The following is a 10,292-nucleotide window of genomic DNA, read 5'->3' on the forward strand; positions in this document are numbered from 1 at the left end:
ACTATAGAATGGTATAAATTAACTAATTTAGAGACATTTTAAACCAATTTATGTCTACTGTGATGAGAAAAAATCAAATTTCGAATCGTGTTTGTTGTTTTCTAGCCATACCTGCCATTTAAAAATAATAAGCAGAATATCAGTTAATAAATAAACAAAAAATTAAAGGCAAATGACATTACAGTGTCATTACAATGCAAAAACAATAAAAAAACCACATATGATAATTCTAATCATGAGTTTATTCGAAAATATTTCAGTGTACGATGACTTTTGTGGCGTATTTTTTCTGTGTCCCTTCGTTTTTTGACAAATTTCAAAAATAAAATCTGGCAATATTTTGAAAAAAACTGCTGGGTTTTATTCAGAATGGCATAGGAATGATGTGAAAAAAAATTGGGCTTCATACTCGAATTCCATTTTGCGTTATTTTGGTTTTACTATAAAATTTCAAGGTGTACGAACACTTTTGGGAGCCACTGTATATAATTTTGTGATTGAAACTTTAAACTTGAATGACTGTAAGAATGATATTAAGCTAAGTGTTGTAAATACTGTAAATAATTTTTGTGTACATGTAAAAAACAAATGGAAGCGTTGCTCTTCCTCACAGAAAACTTTCTTGAGAAAACATTCTATTTGTTTAAAAAGTGATAGTATATTTGATGAAAGAGTTGTTAAAGAAGCCGTCATAAGACTTCTAGAATCTTCAAAAATACATCAAAATTTTGCAGCTCGCGGTCGACCTACAACAACTTTTGAAAATTCAAGCCTTAAAACTAAAAAACGTAAAGTCGCATCTGTTATTCAAGATAGTAGTTCAGAGCAATTAGTTTTTGCCGCTTAGATTAGTCTCCGTTCTTCAGGAAAACGAGATGCTGCAGAACTCTTACAACAAGTAAATGTGTCACCAAAAAGAGCTACTAGAAATAAAACGGCTTTAAAAAGAACCGTAACAAATAAAGTGGTGAAACTAACTCCTGACCAAGATTTAGCCTATTATGTAAATACAAAACTGACAAAAAGTCAGTACATTGAAACACACAAATTAGCTAAAAATCAGAATGCAAATATATATCCCTGTTATGAAAAAGTATTAGAATCAAAGAAAAAATGTTATCCAGATGATATATACAGTGGCTCCCAAAAGTGTTCGTACACCTTGAAATTTTGTAGTAAAACCAAAATAACGCAAAACTGAATTCGAATATGAAGTCCTTTTTTTTTTCACGTCATTCCTATGCCATTCTGAATAAAACCCAGCAGTTTTTTCAAAATATTGCCAGATTTTATTTTTGAAATTTGTCAAAAAACGAAGAGACAGAGAAAAAATACGCCACAAAAGTCATCGTGCACTGAAATATTTTCGAATAAATTCATGATTAAAATTATCATATGTGGTTTTTTTTATTGTTTTTGGATTGTAATGACACTGTAAAGTCATTTGCCTTTCATTTTTTGTTTGTTTATTCCCTAATATTCTACTTATTATTTTAAAAATGGCAGGTACGCGTAGAAAACAACAAACATGATTCGAAATTTGATTTTTTCCCTCGCAGTAGCCATAAATTAGTTTGAAATGTTTCTAAATTAGTTAATTTATACCATTCCATAGTAAAGTACTTGATAAAATGCTGTAAGGACAAGAATCGGATCGAAAACAAGGTAAGAAAAAAAAATAATTTGAATTTTTGGCATCTTGAATTCAAATTATGTTTTTCGCAATCACGAGCGTTTGTGTTTGTGTAGGCGCATGTGTGTGGGTGCGTGGGTGCGTAAGTGTATGTATGCATGTGTGTGAGTGAGTGTTGTGTACGTGCGTGTGCGTGTAGGTGTTCGTGTGTGTGTGTGTGTGTAGGCGTTCGTGTGTGTGGGACATGGACGCCACCGCCCAGCAAAAGTGGATTTCGGGGGGACAGTGCTCAGGACCAGCCGCGCCGCCGCCGGTGGACGGTGGTGCTGCAGGCCTGGTCCAAGCTGAAAAAGGCACGGACACCAAAAACGGTCAAGTGAGAACAATAAGCAATCGTGATTGCTCAAAAAGGTCAACTGGCAAAGTTAACAAAGCGTGATCGGAGGTTTACAGTTAAAAAAATTATGAAAAATACACATTTGAGTGCTGAAAAAGTTTCTGCAGAATTGAATGAAACATTTTGCGTTTAGTTTTCACGTAAAATTGCTCACCAAGTTCTGTGATTAGCTGGATTAAAAGGGGACCTCTTCCCGCAGAAATTTTCTTGCTCCTGCGAAAAACAGTAAGCTTAACCTTTCCGTCGTAAAATTAATGATAAATAAGCTCAAAACGTTTTGGAACAACGTCTTACTTAAAGATCAAAATAAATTTAATATTTTGGGTTAAATTGTTGTATAATTGTCAAGAGAAGAAAAAATGAGGAATTTAATCTTAAGAACTTAGTTGGATCAGTTAATCAGGACGGTGAAGGTGTTCTTGTGTGAGGGTGCATAACAGCATCAGGACTTGGAAATTTGGATTTTTTTGATGCAATAATAAATCATACTGGTCATTTAAATATTTTAAAAAATAATTTAAAACTATTAGCCCACAATTCGGTAATCGGAAACAACTTTGTTTTTTACCAAGATAACGATAAGAAGCACACGTTTGCGTTTGGTGCCTCAAAAATTGTCCTTAAGCTTAGAAATATCTCCTCAATCGCCAGATTTAAACTTAATGGAACATGTTTGGAGATATCTGGTAGCTAGATTACGAAAATACACCATTGAAAAGAAAAGCGAACTAGAAACAATAAGACTCGAAGTGCAGCTGAACACTTACTGAGAAATTGCCCAAAAAAAGAAAGAAAAAACAATGAAATCTATTCTCAGACGTTTAAAAGCTGTTGTTGATACTGCATGATATTCTACTAAATAATAACTTTGTAAAAAGTTAGATTATTTACCAATTTTTTGACATTTTTTCAAAGTGTACGGAGACTTTTGTGAGATAAAATTCTCGGCAATTTTTTGTTTTTGATTTTTTAAAAAATATGTTTTAATGTTTCATTAAAAATTTTCATGTAGTTTTGTGAAAAATAGATCATAGATCTTATAATAAAATTCCTATTTCGAAATATTAATTCTAACCAATGGATAATGGCCAATTTCATTGAAAGTCGTAGGTGTACGAACACTTTTGGGAGCCACTGTATATAACTGACATTTCTGCCGAAATAAATCTTCAGTCGCTTATAAATCATACAATATTACGGCTTTTTCAAAGTGAATGTGAAAAATTCGAGGAACTTTTAACGGTAGATACTTTTTCCATAAATATGATTTTTAAATGGGGATGTGACGGAGCTTCTGGTTAAAGCACTTATAAACAGCAATTCGAAAGCACTGAAGTCTGTTACGATGATTCATCTGTGTTTACTATTTCCTTAGTACTACTTCAATTAAAAAGTCAAGAAAATGAGCTCTGGAAAAATCCTCGGCCATCTTCAACCAGATATTGCAGACCAATAAAAGTAATTTTTGAAAAAGAGACTCCAACATTAATCAAGAAAGAAGTTGATAAAATAGAATCTCAAATAGCAAGCCTTTGTCTTTCAAAAATAAAAATTAATGATAGAGAATTTTTGGTGGGACAATCATTGGTAATGACTATGGTTGATGGGAAAATTTGTAGCATTCTAAATGAACAATCTAATCAAAAATGTTACATTTGCGGAGCTTGTCCTAAAGAAATGAATGCGCTTGTGAAACATACTCAAAAATCAATAGATCCTTCAAAATTCAGATTTGGATTATCAGGTTTACATGCTTGGATCAGATGCTTCGAGTCTTCTTCATTTGTCATATAAACCTGAAGTGAAAAAATGGCAAGTAAGAAATCAAGAAGATAAGGAAACGGTAAAAAGGCGTAAAAAATATATTCAAGACAGATTTAGAAAAGAAATGGGCCTTTTGGTAGATATGACGAAGCAAATTTCTGGAACAACAAATGACGGAAACACTGCTCGCAGATTTTTTGCTAATCCGACTTTGTCATCCGATATAAAGGGATTAGACATTGGACTTATACAGTGTTTTTCAATAATTTTACAAGCCGTTTCTAGTAACAAGAAATAAATGAAGACGAATTTGAAAAGTTTACTTTTCACACTGCGAAACTGTATGTTCAACTATATAACTGGTATTTTATGCCGGCTAGTGTGCATAAGTTCTTAATTCATGGAAGACAAATTATTTATCATGCCATTCTACCAATAGGACAACTTTCTGAAGAAGCGCAAGAGGCTCGAAATAAAGATTTCAAAGCTTTCCGAGAACATTCTCACGAAAATGTTCAAGGCAAAAAACTTTGGAAGACATAATACATATGTTACTTATTACGTCTGACCCTTTAATTACAAAGCTGAGAAGCAACTCTAAAAAACATGAGAATTTACTATCTAAAGAAGCTACATTATTGTTGAGAAACAATCAAAGGATAGACTGCAGTTCCTCAGACAGTAGTTCTGCTGAAGATGACGAAAATTTTCGTTACTGACACTTTTATTTTATGTAGTTTTATGTATTTTATCAATATAACGGACGAATTAAAACTTTTAACTCGGTTTGACAAACCAAATTATTTTTGTCCAGCTAGATTTGTGAAATCGACCACTGTGCGACGTTAAGGTGAAAGCGCTGTTTCATTCTTACTTCATAAAAATTCTTACTAAAATACATAATTTTCATCTAAAATATAATCGTTTGCAGCTTTTCCTCTCGGGAAAATATAAAGCACTTAAAATTTACTTTCATTTTACGATACCAAAAAAAAAAAAATCTCAACAACCACTATTTTGCAGTAAAAACATGTGCACTTTGATTGATTGAATCAAAATGAAATGAATTCAATCTAAACTTTCGCCAATGTTAAATTAAAAACCAGCAACGATAAAATTAAAAATTTTAAAACCCCCAACTGAGTCGCAACTGTAAAATCAAGAGGGAAAATTGAATATACTTTTAAAAGCCTTATACAATTAAAAATCAATTTCAAATATTTTATTTGCTATTAAATAGAAACTTGGCAACAGATGAAAATTTTAAATCATTGCCATAGACTAATAATAAGAGTAGACCGAGCTTTCTCAGACTTGCTGATGAAAAAAATTGGTTCATGGATACATCATGTGACTAGTGGAAAGGCTTGGCGAAAACTTTGGCAGCATGGTTGCTAGATGGCAACATTATCTATAGTTTGGCACTCGACATGTACTTTAAGACGTAATGTGTTTTCATTATAATTTTTTTTTCCAGGTGCAGAGATTGAACTGTTTTTCTTTCAGTTATGCATTATTTTGACATTCGTAATTAGTTTTTGATCACAGTTTTCAGTAACTTTTATTTCATTTGGAAATCCTACGTCAGCGTTGGCGTGAAAGGAATGGCGTAAACGTTTTGCGTTAACGCAAAAATGTACTAATTGGTATCTTAAATTGAAATTGTAGGTAAAAATCTTACCGTTTGCCGATTCTTTTTGGACGTTTGCATCTTTAATTGCTTAGAGAGTTATTGAAATTGACTAAATAAAATGCACAGTACTATCTAAACGAAAAACTCACTATTTCTCGCTCGCGTTGATCGTCTGCTTCGATCAACGCCCGCTGTTGCTAGGATATCCACCAGTCACATGGTTTGGTTTATGAGCAGCAAAAGGGTTGCCATAGCTCGGTCTACTCTTATTATTAGTCTATGATCATTGCGTTTTATTTCCTTGTCAGCAAACACAGAATTCGGTTATCAATCGCGTGAATAAAGGCTTAGCCGTTATTAAAAATCTGCTTTAAAAAACGTCACAATTCGAATTATATGAAACCTGGAAGTTCCAAACACATTCTATCAGACGCGGAAAAAAATTCTCTTCATTTTGGTATTAAATTTAAAAAATTTTAATTATGTTTTCAATGCAAAAATTGCGAAAACCCTTTCAGATGTATTTAATTAATTTCTTCGTTAATGTTATCCAAAGATACAACCTAGCTAAGATCACTATTCGGAACTCCAGCGCTCGAATACGCTACCTTGCGGTGATTTACAAAACTGCAAATGAAAATAAAACATTGCCACGCTGCGTTCCACGTGTGTCTGTTGACGTAAACACAGACAGTTTGTTCTGAGTATTTATTAACGCAATCGATGTGTCTTAGTTTGCTTTCAGCTACAGAAATTAATTCGTCCCTTAGTAGTATTCTCGAGCTTCTCAAAATAATGTTAGTTTTCATTATTTCCTTAATAATTGGTGAAAGCGAAAATTCTGGATTAACAAACTTGGATAACGTTATACAAGGTAAAAAATTTTATTGTTTTGTATGAATTTGTAAGAATATGGGTTTTTTTTTTATCTTAAATTAATTAAACTTACCATGTTTACAGCAGCATTTAGTTGGAATGGACAGTATGCAAAATATTTTCTTGAATATATTATCGTAGAACAAAATGAATAACCGAGAAATAATTTACTTTATTCCTTTTATTCTCAGCTGAAAGGTTTCGCCAAATTTGTTTAGGGTTATAGTGCGAGCAAAGTAGCCTTGGCGAGATTTTGCGTTTTTAGTTAAACCATTTTTAATTTTTATCATGAATAAAATGGTAGTAAGATTACAGAATTCGATAAGTGAAAGGAAATAATGGTCAATCAACTGAAAAGAAAACTACCACCATATATCCGTGAGAATTTTGTTGATGATTTGCATAACATGACACAATTAAATCGTAACTCAGAAATTAGAAAAATCGAAACAGAAAATTTTTAAATTAACCGATTCGGGAATTCGAGAGAAATAACTCAGCTACAAATGGAAAAAAAATCAGCGCTAGCCAAGCAAGGCAAAAAAGTATCATCTTCTTTCGATAACAATTTGTAATGTCACATTGAATTTTCTAGCATTAATTGTTATTCTTGTCAGGCCACAATTATTATTTAGTTTTATCAAGAATTGATAAATATCGAATTCAACATCGTGGAAATAGCTGCTTAGAACTACGAACTACGTAGTTTGCATTAATCTTTGACGTTTAGTAATGCTTCTTGAATTCTCATTTCTTTCTACGTGGGCCAGAATATCCACAAGACTTTGAAAATTAATTTAAAAAGAATAAAGCGAAAAAATTATACGTACGAACAAAAATCACAACACTTTTAGCATTTTCTTCGTTACCATGTGCGTTTGTTTTAGTTTTCAATTCCGCCATTAGACAGTGACTTCAGTGCCCCCTATAGTTCGTTGGAGTTGCGATCAACTCTCCTTTCGAATAATTTTTTCGGTTATCAATCGCGTGAATAAAGGCTTAGCAGTGTTTAAAATCTGCTTTTAAAAAACGATATGATTCGAATTCTATATAACATGGAAGTTCCAAACACACAGCAGCGGAAAAAAATTATCTTTATTTTGGTATTAAATTTTAAAATTTTTAGTTTGCACTGCAAAAATGGCAAAAAACCTTTTAGAGGTCTTTAATTAATATCTTCGTTAATTAATGTCATCCAAAGGTGCAACCTAGCTAAGAACACTTTCGATCAACTCTCCTTTCGAACAAATTTTGTTTTTTCATAATCGGTCCATCCATTTAGGCGCCAGAGTGCCTCAGACAGACACACACAAGTCAAACTTATAACCCCCTTCCTTTGTGTGTCAGGGGTTAAAAACTGGCAACAGATAAAAATTTAAATCATTTCGTTTAATTTCTTTGTCGGCCAACAATGAATTCGGTGATCAATCGCGTGAATAAAGGCTTGGCCTTTATTAAAATCTGCTTTAAAAAGACGTATAATTCGAATTCTACACTGTAAAAAAAAATCGGAAACGTTTCTGAGTATATCGTGCAGCTGCGGTTCATGAAATTTTCAAAAACGTTTCTGAGTATTTCGGAATTCTCTTTCTGTAATGTCCAGAAACGTGTCTGAGTATTTCGGAATCCTCTTTCTGTAATGTCCAGAAACGTGTCTGAGTATTTCGGAATCCTCTTTCTATAATTTCCAGAAATGTTTCTGAGTATTTTGTTTTGGAATCCTCTTTCTGTAATTTTCAGAAACGTTTCTGAGTATTTCGGAATCCTCTTTCCGTAATTTCCAGAAATGTTTCTGAGTATTCTGTGCAGCTGTGGTTCATGAAAGTTTCGAAAACGTTTCCGAGTATTTCGGAATTCTCCAAACAATTTTCAAAAACGTTTCTGAGAATTTCGGAATCCTTTTTCCGTGATTTTTTCTAAAAAATAATTCTTTACTATAGTATTGCATGCCATATCAGTTTCAATTCTTTCATATCTAAGAGCAATGAAACAAGCAATATTAGAATCATTCGTGGATTTTTTTTTTCTGAATTTCTAATGACAAATAGCATGGTTAACAGCATAACATATACACAGTTATAAATTTTTGAAAATTTATGAAATAATATAGTAGTTTCATTCATAATCACAAAATCGTCGGGGGAGGGAAGGGGAGTACTTTCTCAAAAGTGGGATTGTTTGTTAAACAATACTAAACTTCAGTTTTTCTCTCAATATTTTCAAGACAAAATTATCAACATATTGTATTTTTAATGCAGAACTTAAAAACATATCTTGTATCAAACTTGATAGCTTTTATTTTCGGATAAAATTTGACAGAACTTACCTACACTTTGCGTTCCGAAATTCGTTCACATCAAGTCAATTTCTCTGACGAACAAAGTGTACCGAAAAGTACCAACAGAGAAATTGATGAATTTAAATATGACACCAAAGTCCCCCTGCTGGAACCATTCGGGTTTATTCTTCTGTTCTTGCCCTTTTCCAGTTTATCACAAATATAGATACTTAATCAAAATAGGTTACTGATTTTATTTTTTGAGTGTGCGCAAAATGCATTATATATTTTATTTATTAAAACATTGAACTCTATTACATGATTATTCCATTTCATATAGGCGAGAGTACCCCCCCCCCACACCATAAGAGTGATGGTGCACCCATAAAATGATATAAAGCGCCCCCCCCCCCTAAAAAAAGCAACCCCTTGAAAATGTCAATGGCACAGTCTGCGTGGTGAACGCCCCTCGTCTACTCCCCATATGTGCATTGCATATTAATAACATAGTATTTAAAAAATGATCACTTTTAAAACGATGACATGAAATAATATTACTTTTTATTTCGGCATGTAAATGCAGCTGTTCCATTTTTGCTACTGACTCATTCCTCCTGACTGTCCTATATTAAACTAGTATATCCACGAAGGAAATGTTATTTTCGGAACAACTTATGTCAAGGAATTTTTTTATTGTTAACCACATTTAACAAAATGAATAAGCAGATGAATTAATTGCATAACTATGTTTTTACTAATAGATAACATGTTCATTTTCTAATGGTATAAATATTTTTAAATTAATGAATAAATTATAATAAAAAAAGATAAATAATACTGGCACATTTTTTGTGAAGCATATTACAATACTAGAAAATATTTGCATTACCATATTTTTAATGAATTAAACAATTGATTTTTTTTTCTTTTTGGACCAAAATGTATGTACATCCAAGTATTTCGAAATAACTTTTCTGTGCTTGCTTCTCAAATATAAATCTTACTTCTTTTGCGTAATTAATCAGTTTCAGTTGGTTACAACAAATAGTACACCGCGCACATAGGTATGTAGGATAACTTTAAATTAATTCGATATACCCAAAAACAGTTACAATTGGAGCCTCATCAAATGCAAATCAACAAAAATATAAATGTATATAACAACATGTTTTGAAATATTCATTAATACTTACAAGTGAACATGAGCGGAAGAAACTCTAAGTACCTCCATTTCAACTGAATAAGTAATCCAAAGGATTTCGTTTCATTAAGTATAAACACGGGTGTTGAAACTATTCACGCTTGAACACACAATATATATCTAATTATGGTCGCATTGGAATTTATAAAGAAGCAAATGGTTATTAACTAACTTAATAGCTGCGTACATCGTCTAAAAAATCAAGGGCAGTCCAAAATGCAAAGGCGTAAAATTAGTTTCGACACATTTTACTACTCTCCAGACATGAAATAACAAGCAATCCAATGCTAAACAGTTGCTGACTGCAGCAACCATAGATAAGAAAAAAATAAGTTCTCGTTATTTCCGACTCATTGGCGCCCGTGTTGGAAGGATGAAATAGGTTTCGAAGCGTTGCGTCATCACTTCCGCTTCTAGATTTCTTGAAATAACCAAAAGCTTTCTGAATATTGAAGAGTTCGCTATTGCATGAAGGATTCCTACTATTTCGGAAACGTTTCCGATATATCC

This window comes from Uloborus diversus, chromosome 8 (genome assembly GCF_026930045.1).
Source record: "Uloborus diversus isolate 005 chromosome 8, Udiv.v.3.1, whole genome shotgun sequence".
Lineage (NCBI taxonomy): Eukaryota > Metazoa > Arthropoda > Arachnida > Araneae > Uloboridae > Uloborus > Uloborus diversus.